This window comes from Canis lupus, chromosome 2 (assembly GCF_003254725.2).
Source record: "Canis lupus dingo isolate Sandy chromosome 2, ASM325472v2, whole genome shotgun sequence".
NCBI lineage: Eukaryota > Metazoa > Chordata > Mammalia > Carnivora > Canidae > Canis > Canis lupus.
The window spans coordinates 71333368-71357950 of record NC_064244.1 but is presented as its reverse complement, the minus strand read 5'-3'; the positions used below and the strand labels follow the sequence as shown (position 1 = coordinate 71357950).

Genomic DNA, 24583 nt, shown 5'->3' with positions numbered 1-24583 from the left:
CGGTTTAGAGACTGACCAAAAAATACTAGTCCTCTATTAGTGAAGGTCAACATCTTTAATTGGACAGAGCTCCAGGGCAATGAAATTGGAAATGATTAGAAAAATAGGAATGGGGATGCCTGGGTGGCTCAGCACTTGAGTGCCTGCTTTCAGCCCAAGGCATGATCCTAGAGTCCTGGGATCGAGTCCCTATCGGGCTCCCTGCATGGAGCCTGCTTCTCTCGCTGCCTATGTCTCTGCCTCTCTCTCTCTGTCTTTCATGAATAAATAAATTAAATCTTTAAAAAAAAAAAATGGGAATGGACATTACCTGGGAAACAGATCAATGAGACAGCACATCTGCCTTTGATTCTACATTGGTATAATCCTTTTTAACTAACATTAACGTAGCCTCCAGCACCATACAATAAGGTTTTTCCAAATATCTATGAGAAGTTGACAACAGTAATACTTCTCTGCCAATCTAGTAATATAGATGCATTTTACCAGCCCCTTTCCTTGTAGAAATCACATTAATAAAGATGTTTGGAGATTTATGGTTTTAAATGCCAGTATTTTAAAAAAGTGGACAAGTGTTATAGAAATTCTTGTTGGTATTTTTCAGTCTTAGAGGAAACTGGGTTTGACAAAAACTATTTCCCAAGTGGTCTGGAAGGAAGCAAAAGAATTAGCAAAATTGAGAGGAGAAAATATGAAAATGTATCAGGTGAAGACCTGAGGTTTGTTGGCAGGAGAAAAAAAGTGTCTGTATTGTGTAAACTAGAATCCATGGTAAACAAGATGCAATTATAATGAAGCAATTATCATGTCTTGTCACATTTGTTAAAACTGGAATCTTCCAAGCAGCAGTATCCTTTTAGGGTGTCCATTCTTCTTGGTTTGCATCAATTGTCCCACAGTAATTATTAATAGTATTCTCTCTTACTCTTTTTTTTTCTCTTTTTTTTTTCTCTCTTACTCTTAAAAGTGAACTGGTTTATACAATAAATTATATTACTCTATCATTGAAGAACCAGGAGGCAGGGCTGCTAAAACAGCTTAAAGTTCAGGGTCCAATCATAGTCCCAACTAAAATTCAGTACAGATTTACTTCTCATAGGTAGCACCATGAACAGAATAGCCAACTAGCATTATGATTAAAAACACAGTGAGGGCAGCCCAGGTGGTTCAGGGGTTTAGCGCCGCCTTCAAGCCCAGGGCATGATCCTGGAGACCCAGGATCGAGTCCCACATTGGGCTCCCTGCATGGAGCCTGCTTCTCCCTCTGCCTGTGTCTCTGCCCGCCCGCCCGCCCCCGTCTCCCATGAATAAATAAGTAAAATCTTTTAAAAAAATAAAATAAAATAAAAACACAGTGAACTGGGGATCCCCTGGGTGGCTCAGTGGTTTGGTGTCTGCCTTCAGCCCAGGGAATAATCCTGGGGACCCCAGATGGAGTCCCGCATCAGGCTCCCTGCATGGAGCCTGCTTCTCTCTCTGCCTATGTCTCTGCCTCTCCGTGTTTCTCATGAATAAATAAAATATTTAAACATTTTTTTAAAAGGGCAGCCCCGGTGGCACAGCGGTTTAGCGCCGCCTGCAGCCCAGGGCGTGATCCCGGAGACCCTGGATGGAGTCCCAAGTCGGGCTCCCTGCATGGTGCCTGCTTCTCCTTCTGCCTGTGTCTCTGCCTCACTCTCTCTCTGTCTCTATGAATAAATAAAGTCTTTAAAAAAATTTTTTTTAATTAAAAAAAATTTTTAATAAAATAAAAACACAGTGAACTGGAACCAAATGGCTGGAGTTCAAATCTCGGCCCTTTAACTGTGTGACCTAAGGAAATTTTGTCATTTTACTCCTATTTTGAAATAATTTCAATCTTAGAGAAAAGTTGCAAGAGTATTACGAAAGACTCCCTTATATCCTCCATCTAAGTTCACCAATTATTAACATTTTACCACATTTATTCCCTACCCCCACTTTTTCTATATTACTAATTTTTAAAAAATCATCTGACAACAGGATGCAGACATGGTTCCCCCCGCCCCCCGTGTCTAAATACTTCAGGGAGTTATCTCCTGAGAACAAAATATAGTACAAATATCACATTAGGAAATTTAATGATGAGGGTGCCTGGGTGGCTCAGTCAGTTAAACATCTACCTTCGGCTCAGTATATGATCCCAGGGTCCTGGGATCGAGTCTTGCTTTGGGCTCCCTGCTCAGTGGGGAGTCTGCCTCTCCCTCTGCCTTTCCCCCTCTGTGATCTCTCTCAAATAATACAATCTTTAAAAAAAAAAAAGAGAGAAGGAAATTTAACAATGATGCAATATTATTATCACAAAGTCCATATCTAAATTCAATTTTTTAAACATTCTTCTATTTTTATGTAATCTCTACACCCAATGTGGGGCTTGAACTCACAACCCCAAGATCAAGAATCACATGTTCTACTGACTAAGCCAGCCAGGTCCCCCCCCCCCCCCGCCCATAACTAAATTTTAGATAATGTCATCCCAATAAGCTCTTCATAGAAACTTTTCCCTCAATCCAGGACCTCTACCCAGAATCGAGGGCAGGTTTCTTAATCTCTTTGTATGTCAGTTTTCCCATCTGCAAAGTGGTAGATAACATTATCTACCTCATGGGAGTATTGGGAAAAATAAAGAGGTAAATATATACAAAAACTTTAGAACAGTTGTTGGCATTCAGTACAGGTGTTAGCTGCTTTCAGGAAATGAAAAAGACTCTACATAAGGTAGAATTATGTCAGATAATGGAAATAACTCCTTAGACACTTATACTTTCTGAAGCCATTTTAATGAAAATCTCTGTAAAATATACTGTGCATATCCATTATTTCCTAAACAGAATATACTAAACATAATTTAACATTTTCTTAGTAACTCAGGGCCTTCACATCAGCAATGGTATTATGCTATGAAACCATGATGCCGTCAGAGGATCCTGAGGTGTGTGGGCTATATGCTTCTGTTGTAAAATGACCATAAAGTTCTGGACAGACATCTTGAATCTCCTCCTTCTGCTGCCATGCTTCTGATCACTAGTATGTATTAATGCCTCTAATCTATATTATTTTTTAAGATTTTATTTATTCCTATTTTTTTTTAAGAGAGAGAGAGCAGGGGGAAGGGCAGAGGGAGAAGGAAAGAATCTTAATCAGGCTCTATACCCAGCACGGAGCCCAACTCCGGGCTTGATCCTATGACCCTGAGACCATGACCTAAGCTGAAATCAAGAGCAAGTCAAACGTTTAACCGACTGAGCCACCCAGGTGCCCCTAATCTGTATTATTCTAATAATGCTTATGGTCATACAAAATTTCTGATTAAAAAAGCACTTTCATATCATCTCTCATTAATTCAATGAATATCTACTATGTCATTTAATTAACTGATTTGAATCTCACAAGAAGTCTGTGATGCAAAAAGAACATATATTACCACTCCCAATTTTAATTACCTCATTATAAATGAATAAATTAAGGCTCAGAGAGGTCAACTGACTTACTTTGGGCCACAAAGCCAACAGGCAACACAGCCAACCCTCACACAACTGGATCCTCAGTCCCTCAACATACAGTTATCTCTGAGTGAGGCCCTAAAATGATGCTACTTTTGATGTAAAATGAAAAAGCTTTCTGATAGCTCTCTGCCACTCAAAAGCACTTCTAGCTTACTTTTATATGCAAGGAGTTACGTTCTGGTTGGCTGAAACTGCCAGATGTTCTTCCTCTGCACTTTCTCAATATCCTTTCTAAAAATTTCTGAACTTTATGGCAACCCTATATTAGTATAGGCTCCACACATTTGCAACTTGAGATAAATTCAGACCTGAAATAAAGAAAAGACTGGCTAAGAAAAGAGTATAAATAAGATTACGGGGAGAAATGTTTAATGAGCTGTTTTTAAGCATTTTAGGAGTCTAATTTACATACAATTAAAGTTAAATTGCACATCACTCTCAGCTATTCATTAAAGCAGGTACAAGGACCTCTACCTAACAAAATAACCTGGTAACACTATTAGCCTAGTTTCAGCTACCGTATGACTCAAAGTAACAGCTGCACCTAAAGAAAAACAACACACAACACTCTCACTAGGATTTACCCCAATTAGCCCAAATTAATGAGGTTTGATTGTACCTCCAATGATGACCCACAAAACCTATCTTCCCCTGACAAACTAGAGTAGAAACTCAAATGCAGTTAAACCATCAGTCCTAAAACTAGGTAGAGGAAACAAAACAAAATAGCCATGGTATAGAGTTAAGAGCCAGAAGGCTAGTGTACTAGGCCAGATTATGCTGCTGAATCTGTGACCCTGGTTCACTGTACTTGTCTAGCCTTCAGTTTCCTCATTTACCAAATGAAGGAGCCAATAATGTGGGCACTAAAAGGATCCAGAGCTCTTTGGCTAAAGAATAGGAAATGTACAAGAAAGTCTATAAAATCTTATACTAGAAAGCAAGAAACACTAATCAAAGACTACTGCAGTTATGTCAGAAGAAATCAGGAGCTGGGGTACCTGGGTGGCAGGAGCTGGGGTACCTAGGTGGCTCAGTTGGTTTAACATCCAACTCTTGATTTTGGCTCAAGTCATGATCTCAGGGTAGTGGGATCGAGGTTGGACTCTGTGCTGAGTGTGGAGCCTGCTTGAGATTCCCTCTCCCTCTTCCGCCCCCCACACCTTTCCCCCACCCCAGCTTGCACAGGTGTGTGCATGTGCCCATGCAAGCAAGCACATGCTCGCTCTCTCGCACTCTCTACCAAAAAAAGAAATCAGAAGCCAATGTGAAAAGGCCCCCAAAGATCCAAGATGGAACAAACTGAACATCAATAAGAGTAACTACAATGGATTAAAACGTATCAAATATGTTAAAACTCATAAATTCATAATAATCCTTTAAAAAAAACAACTCACTGATCCCCTTTGGAGTATGTCAGGGAACCAACCCATTATTTTGAAAACTTGTAAAGAAGTAGAGAAAGAAAAAAAAAAAAAAAAAGAAGTAGAGAAAGAATCAAGCATTTATCCTGCCTTTCCTGTACAAATCAAACCTCAGGGTAACCAAAGAGTTGATAAATGAAAGTTTTTCTTTTTTGAAGTATTCCAGTTAATAAATAAAGAATATAAAATATCATCACCTTGCAAACATCTAATGAAATAAAAGAGCTAAGTAATCGTCATCCATGACCACTTACAACATAGAAAGAGACATCTGAACATTATAAAACCTCCTTTTGGAAGAATACTACACCACTCATGAAGCATTACTGCCAAAACAGGAAACCGGATTCAGGCCAAGCCTCTAGAATTGTGCTGTCCGACAGGTAGCCACTACACACATGTAGTTATTGAGTACCTGAATGTGGCTCATCTGAACTAATATGTGCCATAGCTATAAAACACACACCAAATCACAAAGATTTAGTATTTAAAGAAATGTAAAGGGCAGCCTGGGTGGATCAGCGGTTTAGCGCCGCCTTCAGGCCCAGGGTGTGATCCTGGAGACCTGGGATCAAGTCCCATGGTGGGCTTCTTGCATGGAGCCTGCTTCTCCCTCTGCCTGTGTCTCTGCCTCTCCCTCTGTGTCTCTCATGAATAAATAAATAAAATCTTTAAAAAATAATAAAATAAAATTTAAAAATGTAAAATTTCTCATTAATAATCCTTATGTTAATTACACGTTGAGGGACGCCTGGGTGGCTCAGAGGTTGAGCGCCTGCCTTCAGCCCAGGGCATGATCCTGGAGTGCCGGGATCGAGTCCCACAACAGGCTCCCTGCATGGAGCCTGCTTCTCTCTGCCTATGTCTCTGCCTGTCTCTTTCTGTATCTCTCATGAATAAATACAATCTTTAAAAAAAAAATCACATCTTGAAATGATAATAATTTACAACTACTGTGTTAATAAAAAATATTATTAAAATGAATTTCACTTGGGGCACCTGGGTGGCTCAGTCGGTAAAGATCTGCCTTCTGCTCATCAGGTGGTCATGATCCCAGGGTCCTGGGATTGAGACCCACATTGAGTTTCATGCTCAGCGGTGAGTCTGCTTCTCCCTCTGCCCCTCCCCACTGCTCATGAGCACGTTCTCTCTCTTAAATGAGTAAATAAATCTTTAAAAAATACAAAATAAAAATAAACAAATTTCACTTGTTTCTTGTTACCTTTTTTTTTCTTACCTTTTTTTTTAATATATATATATATTTTATTTATTTATGATAATCACACAGAGAGAGAGAGAGAGGCAGAGAGAGAAGCAGGCTCCATGCACCGGGAGCCCGACGTGGGATTCGATCCCGGGTCTCCAGGATCCCTCGCGCCCTGGGCCAAAGGCAGGCGCCAAACCGCTGCGCCACCCAGGGATCCCTTCTTCTTACCTTTTTAATGTGACTATTAGAACATTTAAATTTGAGGCCTGAATATCTCTATTAGATAATGATGCTCTAGATCTAACAACCAGTTTACAGGGAATACAAGAGATAAAGAACATAAATGAATTGTAGAAATTCAATTAGCAAAATCCAGAGTAGGAAAAACTACAGAACTTGCTTTCTTCACAACAAAAAGATACAGGGGAAAAAAGGAGGCAAGAGGACCTATAGAATAAAAGAGATTTAAGAGTCATTAAACCAAATCAATATATGGACCTTTTTTGGAAACGGACTTTTGAATACACCAAATGTTTAAAGAGAAATGGGGGGCAGGGAAGAAGAGAGAAACAAAGAAAGAGAAAGCAATTGTAGAAATTTGAAATTAATAGAGTATTTGATGATCTACCCCCCCCTTTTTTTAAAGAATACTTATCCTTTATGTCTTAGAGCTACATAGAGAAATGAATGGACATAATGTCTGGGATTTGTTTTAAAGAATCCAATGAGGGGTGCCTCAGTTAGTTAAGAATCTGCCTTCATGAAGCTCAGGTCATGATCCCAGGCGAGCCTCTCCTCTGGGCTCCCTGCTCAGTGGGGAGCCTGCTTTTCCCTCTCCCTCTGCCCCATCTCCCACTATTAGTTCTCTCTCTCTCAAATAAATAAATAAAATAAAACAAAAAGAATCAATGAGGGTGAGGGAATAAGCAGTAGAAGTGGTACAGATGAAACAAGATTGACCATGGGTTGATCACTGTTGAAGCTGAGCAATAAACATATAGAGGTTCATTACATCATACAGGATATATATGTTTGAAATTTATTTGTTTACATATATGTTTATATATGTTTGAAATTTTTCTTTCTTTCTTTCTTTTTTAAAGATTTTATTTATTTACTCATGAAAGACACAGAGAGAGAGAGCGCAAGAGGCAGAGACAGAGGCAGAGGGAGAAGCAGGCTCCATGCAGGGAGCCTGACATGGGACACAATCCCAGGTCTCCAGGATCAGGGCCTGGGCTGAAGGCGGCACTAAATCCCTGAGCCACCCGGGCTGCCCCATGTTTGAAATTTTTCAAAATTTTTGTTTATATATGTTTGAAATTTTTCAAAAAATTTACTAGAGAAAAGTTTTTTTTTTTTTAAGACTGTATTTATTTATTTATGAGAGAGGCAGAGACATAGGCAGAGGGAGAAGCAAGTTCCCTGTGGGGAGCATGATGCAGGACTTGACCCCAAGACCCCAGAATCATGACCTGAACCAAAGGCAGACACTCAACCACTGAGCCACCCAAGCATCCCTGAGAGAAAAGTTTATATACAAGTTTTTCAGTCTACAAGGGTGCCTAGGTGGCTCAGTCGGTTAAGCACCCAACTCTCGATTTCAGCTCTGGTCATGATCTCAGGATCCTGGGATCAAGCCCTTGCAGCAGGCTCCATATTCAGTAGGGAGTCTTCTTGAGGACTTCCCTCCCTCCTCCTCTCTCCCTTGTAGTATTCTCTCTCTTAAAATAAATAGATAAGTCTTGGGGAATTCCTGGGTGGCTCAACAGTTTAACACCTGCCTTCGGCCCAGGGCCTGATCCTGGAGTCCTGGGATTGAGTCCCACATGGGGCTCCCAGCATGGAGCCTGCTTCTCCCTCTGCCTGTGTCTCTGCCTCTCTCTCTCTCTCTCTCTGTCTATCATGAATAAATAAATAAATAAATCTTAAAAAAGATTTTTAAAAAGTTATTTAAAAAAATAAAAATAAATAGGTAAGTCTTTAAAAAAACTCAAAAAAATTTTAAAATAAGTTTTCAACCTACGAAATCTATGAAAATAAATCACAAGGTTGGCTAGCAGCTCAAGAGGCCATTAAATTTAGGTTTCTGCCTCTAGGAACATTATCTTCAATGTTACCTCACTTAACACATATTTATTGAGTTACTACTAAGTGCAAAGGCCCCAGCATTGTAGATGTTCAGAGATACAAGAAATAGCTTCTATTTAAGGAGTTCAGTCTTATAGGAGAAATGAGAAAAGTCTACAAATATAAAACAAAATAAAAACTGATGAAGTTATGGTTTACCTCTGGTTACATAAATCACAGAAGCATCACAGAGAAATATAACTGGACATTAAAAATAAGCAAGATTTGGATATACAGAAACAAGGAGTATTATATCTGAGGCAGACAAACAATGTGAGAAGCACATAAGCAGAAAATAATGAGACATCTCTGGGGAATGAAGATGAGTACATTATTGCAAAAGTAGTGGGAAGCAAGGCTGGAAAGACAGGTAGGGCCAGATCACAGAATCTTAAACAGGTTGAATTTATACTTTAGTCAGTAAGTGATGAGAGTCACACAACTCGAGTTACAGATTACAGAATATTTAGGAAGATGTCACACATCTCACACTTAAACACAGTAGAAGAGAATAGAGCTGGAAAGGGAGAGCAGAATTAGAGACAAGAGTCATGGCAAAGGTAACAAAGGCACTGAACTTGATTAGTGGGAGAAAAAGACATGAAGGGACCTAAGAGCCTTGTCATGAAAAGAGATAGGGAATTCAGGGAAGCCAGTAGCAACTAAAGCCTTACATCTGGATGAACTGGGAAATTAGGGGAGCCAAAGCTTGGCTTGTTGGCAGACCTATAACCCCGCCCTAAAATGTGCTGAAGGGCACCTGGGTGGCTCAGATGGTTGAGCATCCAACTCTTGGTTTCAGCTTGAGTGGTGATCTCAGGCTTGTGGAATTGAGCCAGGTGTTGGGCTCTGTGCTCAGTGTGAAGTCTGCTTGTCCCTCTCCCTGTGGTGCTCCCTCTACCTCGTTCTCTCATTAGTAACAAATAAGATCTTTTTTAAAAAATAAGAAAATGTGGGACGCCTGTATGGCTCAGTGGTTGAGCGTCTACCTTTGGCTCAGGCCGTGATCCTGGGGTCGAGTCACACATCTGGCTCCCAGTAGGGAGCCTGCTTCTCCTTCTACTTACATCTCTGCCTCTCTCTGTGTGTCTCTATCTGTGAACAAATAAATACAATCTTAAAAAAAAAAAAAAAAAAGGAACGAGCAGAAGAAAAGCTTAGACTTCTCATTTTAACCTATAAAGAAGTCAAGGTCCTGAACGAAAATGCTACACAGGTGTGCTAAATACCTTTCTTAGAGAAGCATATAAAACACTATTTGAGATGACATGATCTTGTATATAGAAAACGCTAAGGAGGGGTACCTGGCTAGCTCAGTCAGGGGAGCATGTGACTCTTGATCTCAGGGTTTTGAGTTCAAGCCCCACATTAGGTGCAGAGATTATTAAAACATAAAATCTTTTTTAAAAAATGCTATGGAGGGATCCCTGGGTGGCGCAGAGGTTTAGCGCCTGCCTTTGGCCCAGGGCGCGATCCTGGAGACCCGGGATCGAATCCCACGTCGGGCTTCTGGTGCATGGAGCCTGCTTCTCCCTCTGCCTGTGTCTCTGCCTCTCTCTCTCTCTCCGTGTGACTATCATAAATAAATAAAAATTAAAAAAATAAAAAATAAAAAATAAATAAAAAATAAAAAATGCTATGGAGGGATCCCTGGGTGGTGCAGCGGTTTAGCGCCTGCCTTTGGCCCAGGGCGCGATCCTGGAGACCCGGGATCGAATCCCACGTCGGGCTCCCTGCATGGAGCCTGCTTCTCCCTCTGCCTGTGTCTCTGCCTCTCTCTCTCTCTCTCTCTCTCTGTGACTATCATGAATAAATAAATAAAATCTTAAAAAAATATAAATAAATAAAAATAAAAAATAGGGATCCCTGGGTGGCGCAGCAGCTTGGCGCCTGCCTTTGGCCCAGGGCGTGATCCTGGAGACCCAGGATCGAATCCCACGTCGGGCTCCCGGTGCATGGAGCCTGCTTCTCCCTCTGCCTATGTCTCTGCCTCTCTCTCTCTCTCTCTCTCTGTGACTATCATAAATAAATAAAAATTTAAAAAATAAAAATAAAAATAAATAAAAAATGCTATGGAATCCTCAAACCCCCCAAACCCTCTAGAACCAAGGTTAGCAGAATATGAGATCAATCTACAAAATCAACTGTATTTCTTTTTTTTTTTTCAATTGTATTTCTATGCATTAGCAATAAGCAATCCAAAAAGGAAATTAAGAAAACAATTTCATTTACAATAGCATCAAAAAGAATAAAATACTGGGGTGCCTAGGTGGCTCAGTTGGTTGAGCGGATGACTCTTGGTTTCAGCTCAGGTCACAATCTTGGGGTCCTGGGATGGAGCCTTGCATCAGGCTATACTCTGATCATGGAACCTGCTTATAATTCTCTCTCCCTCTCCCCACCTTGCACTTACTTCCTCTCTCTAAAATAAGTAAGTCTGTTAGTAAAATCTCCTTTTTTTTAAGTAGCCCAATGCTAGGTTCGAATTCATGACCCTGAGATCACGACCTGAGCTGAAATCAAGAGTTGAACATTTAACCAACTGAGCCACCCAGGTGCTCTCATCATGCCCCGTAAAGTACAAGAGTTTTTTATTTTGATGAAGTACAATTTACCTATTTTTTCTTGGTTTGTGCTTTTAGATGTCATATGTAAGAAACTACTGCCTAATCTAAGATTATAAAGATTTACACCTATGTTTTCTTCTAAGATTTTTATATATTTAGATCTTATATTTAGGCCTTTAATCCATTTTGAGTTTTTTTTTTAATGTATTAACATAAAGGTAGGTTTAGGTAGGCTTAGGGTTAGGTAGGGTTCTAACTTTATTCTTTTGCATGTGAGTATCCAGTTGGGGGGGCGGGGGAGAAAGGCAGTGGGGCAGGAGATAGTGACTACAAACGTGCAAGAGGAAACATTTAGGGGTGATGGATATGTTCATTATGGTTTTCTTTTTCTTAAGATTCATTTCTTTATTAAACAGAGAGAGACAAAGCAGAGCAAGTAACTAAGAATACCAGTAGGGGGAGCGGGACAGAGAGAGAGAGGGAGAAGCAGACTCCCTGCTGAGCAAAGAGCCTGACACAGGGCTGGATTCCAGGGTCCTGGGACTAAGCCACCCAGGCATCCCACTATGTAAATTTTCTTAACTATGGTGGTGGTTTCACTGGTACATACATAAGTCAAAATCTACTAAATTTTACATTTTAAGTAGATGTGGTCTGGGATCCCTGGGTGGCGCAGCGGTTTAGTGCCTGCCTTTGGCCCAGGATGTGATCCTGGAGTCCCTGGATCGAGTCCCACATCAGGCTCCCTGCGTGGAGCCTGCTTCTCCCTCTGCCTGTGTCTCTGCCCTCTCTCTCTCTCTCTCTCTGTCTCTGTGTCTCTCATAAATAAATAAATAAAATATTTTTAAAAAATAAAAAATAAAAAAAAAATAGATGTGGTTTATTTTATGTCAACAATATATATTTTTTTAATTTTTAAGTAGGTTCCACACCCAATGTGAAGCTTGAATTCACCACCCGGATTAAGTCACATGCTCTACTGACTTGAGCCAGCCAGGTGCCCCTTAATAATATTTCAATAAAGGTATTATAAAAATAAAAGCACTATTAATTCAAGTATTTAAACTGCTAGGGTTCTATAAGCCAGACAATAATTATTTTTTTAAAGATTTATTTTACTTTTAAGTAATCTCTGTGCCCAACCTGAGGCTTGAACTCATGGCCCCAGGATCAAGAGTCACATGCTCTACCAACTGAGCCAGCCAGGAGCTCCAATAATTTTATTTTTTATCTTTAAAAAAATTTTTTTTAAGATTTTATTTATTTATTAGAGAGAGAGAGAGAGAGAGAGAGAGAGAAAGAGAAAGAGACTGCGCATGTGAAGAGGGAGGAGTAGAGGGAGAAGCAGACTCCCTGCTGGGCAGGAAGCCAAATGGAGGGCTTGATCCCAAGACCCTGAGATTATGATCTGATCCAAAGGCAGACACTTAACCAACTGAGCCACCCAGGTGCCCTTACCTTTTTTTTTTTTTTTTTTAAGTAAACTCCACTCCCAAACATGAAGCTCAAACTCAAGACCCCAAGATCAAGAATAGAATATCCAAGACAAAAACAAAACAAAACAAGAGTACCACGCTCTAGCAGCTGGCTCAGACAGTAGAGCATGCAATTCTTTATCTTAAGGTTGTGTGTTCAAGCCCCAGGTTTTGCGTAGAGATTACCTAATGAAATTAAAAACAACAATGACAAAAACAAATTCCTCCCCCCACCCCGAGAATTCATTTAGAAACAGGAATGAGAGAGTTCTGATATAGTCCCCTCTTAGATAAAGATGTATAAACAAAGGGATCCCCCCAGGGAATGATGTTGAAACCTAACCCAAGTAACATTTTTAGAAATCATCCAGAAAAAACTATCTAGTGAAATCTTCTCTTTTGGCAGATGACTCTACAGAAGTAGCTAGAACTAGGAGGATATAAAGTTGTGTGTTGAAAAATGTGGAAAATAGCTTCCATGTAGACAAAAATAAGGTAATGCAGTAATGGAAAAATAGTCTAAACTATAATTATCAGATGATGAGCTCTAAAGCTACCTGTTACACTATAAGAAAAGGGTTTCAGAGTCCCTAGGCTTACCCCAAATACAGCTACAAAACGCAACAAAATGCTGGCTGTTATTATGAAAGCTCTGGAAACACAGAACACATTATCCTGCCCTTGTACAAACCAAAGTGTATCTGTACCTAGAAGAGAATGTGCAGTTGTGGTCATCATTGCACAAAAAGGTAAAATAGAGCAGGCCTATAAAGGTATCCAAAAAGACCAGAGGAGCTTCTATACTTCTATATGTTTACAGATTTTTTTAAAAATTATATATATATATACACACACACACACTCATATATATATATATATACACACATACACACACTCATATATATATGACTTTAATATAAAACAAAGAGGGTGTGAAATGGTAAACATTCTGCAACAAATCTTAGACATTATAAAGCAGTTAGAAGTCTAAAGAAACAATAAAGTATATTAAATTATTTTTTAAGCCCAGATTTTAGGATCAGATAGTTTTTTTTTTTTTTTTTTTATTCATGAGAAACAGAGAGAGAGAGAGAGAGAGAGAGAGAGAGGCAGAGACACAGGCAGAGGGAGGGAGAAGCAGGCTCCATGTAGGGAGCCCCATGTGGGACTTGATCCTGGAACTCCAGGATCACACCCTGGGCCAAAGGCAGGCACTAAACCGCTGAGCCACCCAGGGAGCCCCTCAGATAGGAGTTTTATGTGGGGGGAAAAAGGGGTGGAGTGAGAAAAGGAAATAAGGAAGGGAGGGAGGAAGGCTTTGAATTCTAGTAGCAGCATGATTAACTCTGTGACCAAGGGCATGTTACTCAATTTCTTTCAGCCTCACTTTTCCCATCTGTAAAAAACTAATTTGAAGGACTGCTATGAGAAGGAATGTGCACACTGCCTGGCACATAGTATACACTTACTACTCAGCAGCTACTGCTTTTATTAGGACCAATAAAAAGTAATAGCTTACTACCCAATCCAGCATATAAAGTAGTAAAACTCATTACTCAGATGAGGTGTACAAAATGTAAGAAAAAATAATTTACATAGTCTAGGTAAAAAGCATAGGTTACATTTCCATGAGAAATTCCAAAGAGAAATTATGAACTATGGGCAATGTAGTCTTAAATTTTGAAACTGAAATCTTAATCCCTTTCCCAAAAGCAGAATTCAGGACTAGACAGGTAATGTATCCAACCAAATATGTCATTTCCTAATGTTTAACAACAACTGTCAACATTTACTGAGCAATGGATTAAATAATGATGTCATTTAATTCTTCTAATACCCTTGGAGATATGCTCTGTATTTTACAGAAAAATTACATAGGTCTCCGTTTTACAAATAAGAGAACTGAGGCTGAATCACTGCCCAAAATTACATACAAAACTAGTAGTGAGGGTAGCCCTGGTGGCTCAATAGTTTACTGCCTTCAGCCCAGGGCGTGGTCCTGGAGACCCGGTGACTCTGCCTCTCTCTCTGCCTCTCTCTCTGTCTCTCATGAATAAATAAATAAAATCTTTTAAAAAAGAAAAAAAAAAAAAAAACTAGTACTGAAGAAGCCTACATTTGAATTCAGATGGATTGACTCCAAATCTATACTCATAACCACAGAACTATACTGTCTCACACTATGCAAGAAATGTTGGGTGCTGGATATTCAAGAATGAAGTGAATGACCAAAGAGTACATGTGGGGGATCCAGAGGCACGCCCTGGGCCAAAGGCAGGCGCTAAACCCGCTGAGCCCCCCAGGGATCCTCCCGGGCCAGGGATTGAGTCCCACATACAGTCTGACATCCTGCTCCCTGCAAGGAGCCTATTTCTCCCTCTGCCTGTGTCTCTGCCTCTCTGTGTGTCTCTCATGAATAAATAAATAAAATCTTAAAAAAATAAAAAATAAAAAAATTAATAAAAATCCCTAAACTATAGTCTCAGCTGTGGTAAGCAAAATGCAGAGAAAGAGGAAAATATGTCAAAATGCTAAATGGTAGTGGGACATCTGGGTGGGTCGGTCAGTTAAACATCCGACTCTTGAATTCTTGGTTTCTGCTCAGGTCAGGATAGCAGGTTCTTGGGATCACTCAGTAGGAGAGAGAGTCTGTTTCTCTCTCCCTTCCCTCCTACCCACCCTCTGCTGTGCAAGTGCATGCACACTGTGTCTCTCTCTGTAAAATAAATGAATAAATCTTTTTTTAAAACATGCTAACTGGGCAGCCCTGGTAGCCCAACAGTTTAGCGCCGCCTTCAGCCCAGGGCGTGATCCTCAAGACCCAGGATCCAGTCCCATGTCGGGCTCCCTGCATGGAGCCTGCTTCTCCCTCTGCCTGTGTCTCTGCCTCTCTCTGTGTGTCTCTCATGAATAAATAAAATATTTAAAAGAAAAAAAAAAAAAGATCTGGGTTCATAATGATATCCCATGAATTTGGATGAATCTCAAAAATTTTATATTGAACAGGAGAATCCAGGCACAAAAAAGTATATATGGTGTGAGTCAAGAACAGGCAAAATTAATTTGTAAGGACAGAAATCAGAACAGTGGTTGCCTCTAAGATAGTAGGGACTAATTGGAAGGGTGGAAGGGTGTGTGAGGGAAGACTGGAAGGTTATAAAAATGTTCTATATCCTGACTGGAGTGCTGGCTACACGTGTGTTTACATTTGTCAAAATTCACCTAATTATATATTTCTTTCTGCCCATTTCACAGTATGTAAACTGTGCCATTAAAAAATCTCATTAAGGGATCCCTGGGTGGCACAGCGGTTTGGCGCCTGCCTTTGGCCCAGGGCACGATCCTGGAGACCCAGGATCGAATCCCAGGCCAGGCTCCCGGGGCATGGAGCCTGCTTCTCCCTCTGCCTATGTCTCTGCCTCTCTCTCTCTCTCTGTGTGACTATCATAAATAAATAAAAATTTAAAAAAAAATAGAAAAAATCTCATTAAATTCAAACAAAGAAAGAAGAAAGACAAAAAGAAAGAAATCTCATTTAAAAAAATGAAGGAGGTAAAATAATAGGAAAATAAAATAATAAAATAAATAAAATAAAATAATTAAATTTTAAATTAAAAATAAAATAAAATAAAATAAAATAATAATAAAATAAAATAAAATAATAAAATAGGGCAGCCTGGGTGGCTCAGCGGTTTAGCGCCACCTTCAGCCCAGGGCATGATTCTAGAGACCCAGGATCCAGTATGGCATAGGGCTCCCTGCATGAAGCCTGCTTCTCCCTCTGCCTGTGTCTCTAATAAATGAAATATTTAAATAAATAAATAAGCAAATAAACAAATAAATAAAGGGTAGGGACCCCTGGGTGGCTTAGTCGGTTACCAGTCCCTCTCTCTCTTTTTTTTTTTTTTTTTTTTTTTAATTTATTTATGATAGTCACAGAGAGAGAGAGAGAGGCAGAGACACAGGCAGAGGGAGAAGCAGGCTCCATGCACCGGGAGCCCGACATGGGATTCGATCCCGGGTCTCTAGGATCGCGCCCTGGGCCAAAGACAGGCGCTAAACCGCTGCGCCACCCAGGGATCCTTTTTTTTTTTTTTTTTTTTCTTTTAAGACTGATTGATTGATTCATGAGAGACAGAGAGGGAGTCAGAGACATAGGCAGAAGGAGAAGCAGGCTCCATGCAGGGAGCCTGATGTGGGACTTGATCTGGGTCTCCAAGATCATGCCCTGGGCTGAAGGCAGGCACTAAACGGCTGAGCCACCCAGGAATCCCAGCCAGTCTGACTGGACTCCAACCCAGGTCATGATCTCAGCATCCTGTGATCAAGCTCCTCCTTGGGTTCTATGCTCAGTGCAGAGTCCACTTATCCCTCTCCCTCTGCTCCTCCCCATACTCACTCTCTAAAATAAATAAAATCTAAAAAAAAAAATTTAAAAAGATCTTATTTATTTATTCATGAGAGACCCAGAAAGAAAGAAACACAGGCAGAGGGCGAAGCAGACTCCCTACAAGGAGCCCCATGTGGGACTAGATCCCAGGACCTCAGGATCATGACCTGAGTCTGAAGGCAGACACTCAACCACTGAGGCTCCCAGGCGCCCCAAATAAAATCTTTTTTAAAAAATTAAAAATAAGGGGACGCCTGGATAGCTCAGCAATTTAGTGCTGCCTTCAGCCCAGGCCGTGATCCTGGGGACCCAGAATAGAGTCCCACGTTGGGCTCCCTGTAGGGAGCCTGCTTCTCCCTGGGCCTGTGTCTCTGCCTCTCTCTCTCTGTGACTCTCATGAATAAATAAATAAAATCCTTAAAACAAAACAAAACAAAAAAAACACCTGGGTAGCTCAGCGGTTGAGCGTCTGTCTTCGGCTCAGGGTGTGATCCCTGACTCGTGGATGGGGATCACAGATGAGGATCATATTGGGCTCCCTGCGTGGAGCCTGCTTCTCCCTCTGTCTGTGTCTCTGCCTCTCTCTCTCTCTGTCTCTCATGAATAAATAAATAAAATTAAAAAAAAAAAAAAATAAAGGTCAGAGGCTGGGAGGATGGGCAAAATGGTTGAAGGGGAGTGAGAGGTAAAGGCTTGTAGTTACGGAATGAATAAGTCACAGGGATGAAAGGTACAACATTGGGAATATAGTCAACAGTATTGCAATAGCCCTGTTATGACGAAAGAAGATCACGCCCCGGGCCAAATGCAGGCTTTAAACCGCTGAGCCACCCAAGGATCCCCAGGAATACTATTCTTTAAAGACTATCAATATTCTACAAAGGGAAATTAGAGTTCTCAATTGTGAACGGAAAGGAACATCAATGGGCATGACCTAAGACCTCCTTCTACACAGTTAAACAACAATTTCACAAGATATGATTTAAGAGAAAGCTTTCAGGGACGCCTGGGTGGCTCAGTGGTTGAGCGTCTGCCTTCCGCTCAGGGTGTGATCCTGGAGTTCCGGGACTGAGTCCCACATGGGGCTCCCTGCATGGAGCCTGCTTCTCCCTCTGCCTATGTCTCTGCCTCTCTCTGTGTCTCATGAATAAATAAATAAAGTCCTTATTTTTTTTAAGATTTTATTTATTTATTCATGAGAGAGAGAGAGAGAGAGGCAGAGACACAGGCAGAGGGAGAAGCAGGCTCCACGCAGGGAGCCCGAAGTGGGACTCAACCCTGGGTCTCCAGGACTACGCCCTGGGTCAAAGGCGGCGCTAAACCGCTGAGCCACCTGGGCCGCCCAATAAAGTCTTTTTTAAAAAGAGAAAGCTTTTTATTTTTTTTTTTAAGAGAAAGCTTTTTAGATTGCTTGTTAGTACTTGCTACAACAATGGCATAATCAGGGGGAAAAAGGCTCACTTTTGAATACTTGAGAGTAAAAGAATTGTTTTTATTATATTACTATGTCAATTACAAAGTTTAAATATCACAAAGTTTAAATATACCATAAGCCACATCATGTATTTGTGTATATATATGACCCCACGTGTATGTATATATGTATGTGTGCATATATACACATAGTCATTGAAATTGGAACTAAGCTGAACCACTGCTTCTTTTTAAAAGGGCTTCTACAGTCTAAAAATAAGAAACTTACTTCTGTTCAACTGGAATTAATCTTACAACTAAGAGAGTATGCCTCAGACTCCCATATTTTACCAGAAAAGAAAAACAGCTTGAAAAATATTATAGGCAAAGTTTAATAGCCTCTCCCATCAATCTCAAACTATTTTTCTTTATTAGTGTGTAGAAATCATGAAGAGCAAATTTTTCTGATATTTCTATATCTGAACATTATTTCCTCTGCAAGCATTCAACAATTCTTGTTTCTATTCTTCTCTTTTCTAATTCAATTCTGTTTGGTTTCTAAGTTAAGAAGTGTGTTTCATTTGCATAAATGGTAACTATTCTGAGATACCATTCATAACTATACATTTGAATTCTCCAGAGTACCATTCATAACTTCAAATGGAACAGGAAAAAATTCATTCAACATCACTTTAGTGGTGACTAAAACATGAATGATTATAATGTTATATTGTGGAGGATTGGTCAAAGGAGAATGAAGGCCCCAAATGTTACTACTAACTTGTAATCACTTTATGAATGCCCCAAGGGACCAAGAACCATTGCCTTGACCAATCTACCCATCATAAAACATACTGAGCTTAGAAAAACATGCCCATTAGCTAAACATAATTTTTTTAGAGTTATAAAGTATCTATGCAGGAACATCAAAAGATGTAACTTAGCCATAAAACTCAAAAATTATCAAAGAAGAATCCTGACAAGTCATGGCAAGTTTTCTACAAAACCAATGCTGACTTTTCTTTAGGTGTTCTTTTCATCTATGAGCTCTTCCAAGAAAATCTTTTATGCAAGGTAGTAGTAGTCTAGTAGTTCTTTACACCATTAATCAGTGGTAGAAACTAAATTTACATAGATCTGCACAAATAATTCAGCTATCTATTTGTACTGCTCTAATATATTTAAACCAAATAAAATAAAATTTGAACAGAAAAAGAAAATAATGGGGCTATTTTAAGGTTGGTCACCTCCTGGTTTCCCTCGTTTTTCTTTCTTTTTTTTTTTTTTTTTTTTCGTTTTTCTTTCTTATCTGAAAGTCATAAACAAGAGATTGTATAACTAGAAAGAAGGAATAAAAGGAGACTGTATACCTAAGAATGTCTATATTTACTTCCCTCTATGATCCCACCACCTCTACCCTTGATATAGTAGTTCTATATACAGGGGACAATTGTGCCCCTTGGGAGACATTTCACAATACCTAGAGACATTTTTGGCTGTCAGAACTAGTGAGAAGAGGGTACTAATGGGTAGTGAGTAAAGACCAGGGATGCTGCTAAACATCCCACAATACACAAGACAGCCCTCCACAATGACAGATTATCCCACCCAAAATGTCAATAGTGTCAAGGTTGAGAAACCCTACCCCAAGGCCTAACAAAGACCTACCTCTCAGAAGACAATAAATATTTGCTGATCTGAACTGAAAAGACCATGAATTAGAAGAAAAGCAAAACCTACAAGAATGAAGAAGACAGAGGCCATGATTTAAGCAGTATCAGCATCTATAAGCCTTTATTGAATGTTGAGCACCAGTCACAGCAAAAATGAACAACCCAGTCCTGCTCTTAAGAAGCTCATGGTCAAGCAGGGAGAAGAGTTTTGTAATTCATCTAATATCAGATTTGACAATCTGATAAATGTTTTAACAAAGGAGAAAACAGGGGCACCCGGGTGGCTCAGTCAGTTAAAAAAAATCTGCCTTTGGCTCAGATAATAATCCCAGATCCCAGGGTACTGGGACCCAAACTGAGTCAGGCTCCTGCTCAGCAGGGAGTCTGCTTCTCCTCCCTGTCTGTCCCTCCTTCTCCACCCATCCTCTGTCTTTGGCTTTCTCTGTCTCAAATAAATAAAATATTGGAAATAGGGACGGCTGGGTGGCTCAGCGGTTAAGCACCTGCCTTCCGCTCCGGGGTGTAATCCTGGAGTCCCCTCGGGCTCCCTGCATGGAGCCTGCTTCTCCCTCTGCCTATGTCTCTGCCTCTCTCTCTGTCTCTCATGAATAAATAAATCTCAAAAAAAAAAAAAAAAATCTTTGAAATAAAAAATAAAAAAATAAAAAGAGGTATAGGAAAAAATAAAAACAAAATTTAAAAGAGGAGTAGAATGTCATTCAAAGATCTGTAACAGGGAACAATGAGGATATTAAAAGGAAATTTTGGTATTTAAGGAAAAACGTACATTGGTATATATTAATTAGAATATGATAATTACACGAAAGAAGACACAAAAAGTGTCTTCTATGTACTACTGTTTTTAGGACTCATGCCTTTGAAATTAGTTTGGTTTACAATATTTTCCCTTGTAATTGTCCTTGTCATCACATAAGTTTTATCCACTTATTTATCCATGTAGGTTTTATCCATTTATCCACAAACCCTTCAATTCCAAAATCTAAAAGGCTATAAAAACAAGTTTTTAAATATTTATTTGGTAGCAAAACCTGACAAGAAATGATATGATAGTAATTATTTATACCAGTTGGTGTGAACATTCTGACATTTTACTACACATGGGAATGTGTTTGATTACAAGGTGCTGACCCTGACCTCTCTGGGATGTTATATAACATAAAGTACATGTACTATATCCCTTTTCTAAAATCCCAAAAATTTTTTTAAAAATTAAAAAAAATAAAATCCCAAAAATTCTATATGCAAAAAATATCTAGTCCCAAGAACTGTTTCGTTTTTTGGGGTTTTTTTTGGCCCCAAGGTATTTTGATATGGTATGCTAAGATTAAGTCTTAAACAGGCTTATACTAAGTCTTATTAGTCTTATAACTAATAAAGCAAATGAAAATAGATCTTCACATACAATAAATTCAATGCCTTAACAACTATTCACATACACAATCCTGTAAAATGAAGCATCAAAAAGATTTTTAACAAATGTCAAAACTCAAGCACCATTACGTTTTTTCAAGTGACGGTGATATACATCACCCAGTATCTAAATCAATTCTTCTTAGGTTGAAATTCACTAATTTAAATCATAGTTAAGACAGACCAAAAGACTGCAATTGGTTACTGAGGAAAAGAATCAAGGGACGCCTGGGTAGCTCAGAGGCTGAGCGTCGGCCTTTGGCTCAGGGCGTGATCCCAGAGTCGCGGGATCGAGTCCCACTTCGGGCTTCCTGCATGGAGCCTGCTTCTCTCTCTGCCTGTGTCTCTAAGTCTCTCTCTCTCTTTCTCTGTGTCTCTCATGAATAAATAAATAATCTTAAAAAAAAAAGAAGAATCATCCACTGGTGAACAACAAACTCAGTAAAATGTTCTGATTTTAAGAAATTTATCTCAGGTTTCATACCTAAAATTTTTGCATTCTAGAATACAATTCCTCAACTTTGAACAAATTACAATGGACTTTTCCTGTGAAAGCGGGGCCTCAGACACGGACAGCAACAGGGATTGCTCCTAAGATATTTGAACTGCAAGAAGAGTTTCAAAGTTCTTTCCTTCCTTCCTCCTTCAGTTGCTGCTTTTCTGGTTTTAGAATTTCAAACAAAGAAATACATATTGGCTCCACTGCTAAGAAACGCCCTCTTTCTCAGCAACTTCCTCTTCCAATTTTCTTCCCCTATCATTGACACATGAGAACAATACACTCTGCCCGTCCTACCATTTTGATTAACCAAAAGCTGAGGCTTGAAAAAATTAAGGGCTACAATTTATAGTATCCAGCTACTAGTCTTTGACTCCAGGTCCAAAATCTTCACTCATCTAGAAGTCAGATAACAAGGAACACAAAGAAAGGAAGGAATATTATTCTTCATCAGAGGCAGGGTACTGAAACTTTCGTTCCAAGAATCGGAAGAAATTTGAACAAATGGAAAATTTCTCTCATCACAAGAAAATTTAGCTTTCTTAGGGAGGAGGAAAAGCTACTGACTGGGCTGGCACCACTCTGAACCAAGAGTCAAGTCTAAACACCAACAGTTGGTGAACTTCTACAGGTCACTTGGGTCAGCATCCAAAATGAGTTCTTTGAGGTTTTGACCTTTTACACTTCACAGTAACTTCTACAATTTAGAAATGGTCCTTTCTAACTTACAAACCGAAGAAAAGGAATGCACTTATAATTAGCAATCCGGAGATCAAGGTCCAGCCTGTCTCCATGCCATAAGTCAACTCAAGTGTCTGGGACCAGACCCCTCCCCCCAGTTGTGACAAAGCAAACTTCTTTTAAGTGGACAATGACTTCCCCCTTGTCTGGTGATTCTCAAAGGAAATCACCTTATGGTTGGTAAGCTCTGTACCTCACCATGTGACCCTGGACAAGTTACTTAACTCCCCTGAAACTCAGTTTCCTTATGTGTAAGTTCTCAACAGCCGCTGTAAAAATTCAGTAAGAACATAAGCCCAAATAAGCACTGGCACATAGTAGGAGCAGCATAAACGCTCCCCCTCCTATTCCTAACCCACCAAGAATTCTTTTGGGCCTAAATTTCAATCATTGTCCCAAGAAGCCCCAAGGATGCTATCCTCTCTTCTGATGCACTAGTGTATAAAACTTTGCCATCTCAGAGGGTCTAGGATCCTAGAGGATCAAGACAATCGGGAGTCCACCTCATCACAGTCTGGGGTCCATCCAGAGCTTTCACGGAAGAGCCCCTCTGGCCAACTCTCCTCCTGACCCTGCAGAACCATCCAGTACACATATATACGCGCACACACGTACACACAGTCCTCTCCACCACTCCTCCTGACCTAGCAGGCCAGAGGTCTCAAAGAGCACTTCAATTCCTTCACGGCCCAGAGATGGAAACTGGGGAAGAACTTGCCCGAGATCTCGGAGAACATCAGAGATCCAACTCATGTACAACTGCCTGCAAAGCCTTCGTTCTACAAATAGGGAAACTGAGGCCCAGAGAGGGAAGTGACTTGCCCAAGGTCACACAGCGAGTTAGTGGCAACGCCAGGTCAGGTTGAGGGCACTTTCCAAGCCTAGCAGATTTGCGGGCCCCCTCCAAGTCTCCGAGGGGATCTCCAGGACACCTCACCCCTGCGGAGGGGAGTGTACAGTAAGAGGCCACCCCGCGCTGACCGCTCGCCCGGCCACTGCCCGTCAGCGGCGGGAGGCGCGCCACCGACTCCCCGGGGACCCCGCGAGGCTCCGGGCAGGGGGTAGGCGGTGGCGGCGCGGCCGGGCCCGGCGCCTCACGGCGGGGCCCGCCCGCGGGGACTTGTTGCTCACCTGGTCGCGCGCGGCCGCCCTCAGAGATAGAGGGGCCGACCAGCCGCCCTTCTCCGCACGGGGTCTGTTCCCGCGGGCCGCCTCCCGGGACGCCGCACAGCCAGACCCCCCTCAGCGCGCTACGCCCCCAGCCGCGCTCACCCGGCCCGCGTCCGCCATTACGCGATTCCCCGCCCTGGGACGCAGCCACACCCCGCCAAAGGCCCTGATTGGCTCCCTGCCCCACCCTCCTGGGGCTTTCGGGCATTCCATTGGCCTGAGTCGAGTGCCAGTTAAATAGCTACGCAAAAGACGTACTCCCGGGCAGCGCCTGGGGAGCTCCACCCGAGCTACTTCCGCAATCGGAGTAAACAGCGGGGGGGCAAACCAAGTGAAGTGGGGGTGGAGATGAAGCGGGATCAACTCCTAAATTCAGGATAGGAAAATCCCACCGAAGAAAGTGGGAAAACTCGTACAAAGTGTATTGAAAGATGGGTTCTTCTCGGAAGAGTTCAAAGAACCAGGATTTTTGGTGTAAAAAAGAGGGCTAAACCTCTGAACTTTCTGTGGACACCCCTCAAGTTGCAGGTAGTTTTGTCCCTTCTCCCCCGGTCTCAGGCCCGACTGAAAGGAGGGTGGGGAGCGTGAGTCAGAGGCTCCTGCCCGCCGCTAAACGGTTCTTCCGGGGCGAGGTCTGGGGTTTGGGACCGGGAGCTGGTTCTGAGAGGCCAGCGTGAGGTGAGCAGGACCCTGGTTCGGGCGCCACCTCATTCTGCGACCTCAAACAACTTCCTGGACTTACCTGGGTCTCAGTTTGTCCTTCCGCAAAATAGGAGCAGTCATGTCTGCCTCCTGTCCTGGCATATTTGTTGAGGCCACGTGCCTGAGTTGGGTGCATGTGCGGTTTTTGGGGTTTTTTTGTTTTTTTTTGTTTTTTTTTTTTTTAATTCTAAAAGGCTGCGGCTGGATATCAATGTGACAAACTCACAAGTTAGCGAT

General features: G+C 41.1%; 1 protein-coding gene across 3 annotated transcripts in view; it reads right to left on the bottom strand.

Annotated features, from left to right (window-relative positions):
* WASF2 (WASP family member 2) overlaps positions 1 to 23826 on the bottom strand; it is a 73064-nt gene extending 49238 nt beyond the window's left edge. For 2 of the 3 annotated variants that reach the window (XM_049105721.1, XM_025448392.3), the window contains exon 1: positions 23606 to 23793. The gene's annotated coding sequence lies outside the window, so the exon portion shown is untranslated. Of the gene's footprint in view, positions 1 to 23605 lie in introns of all 3 variants that reach the window. The other variant, XM_025448394.3, reaches the window with a different exon arrangement.
* Between the last annotated feature and the right edge of the window lie 757 nt (positions 23827 to 24583).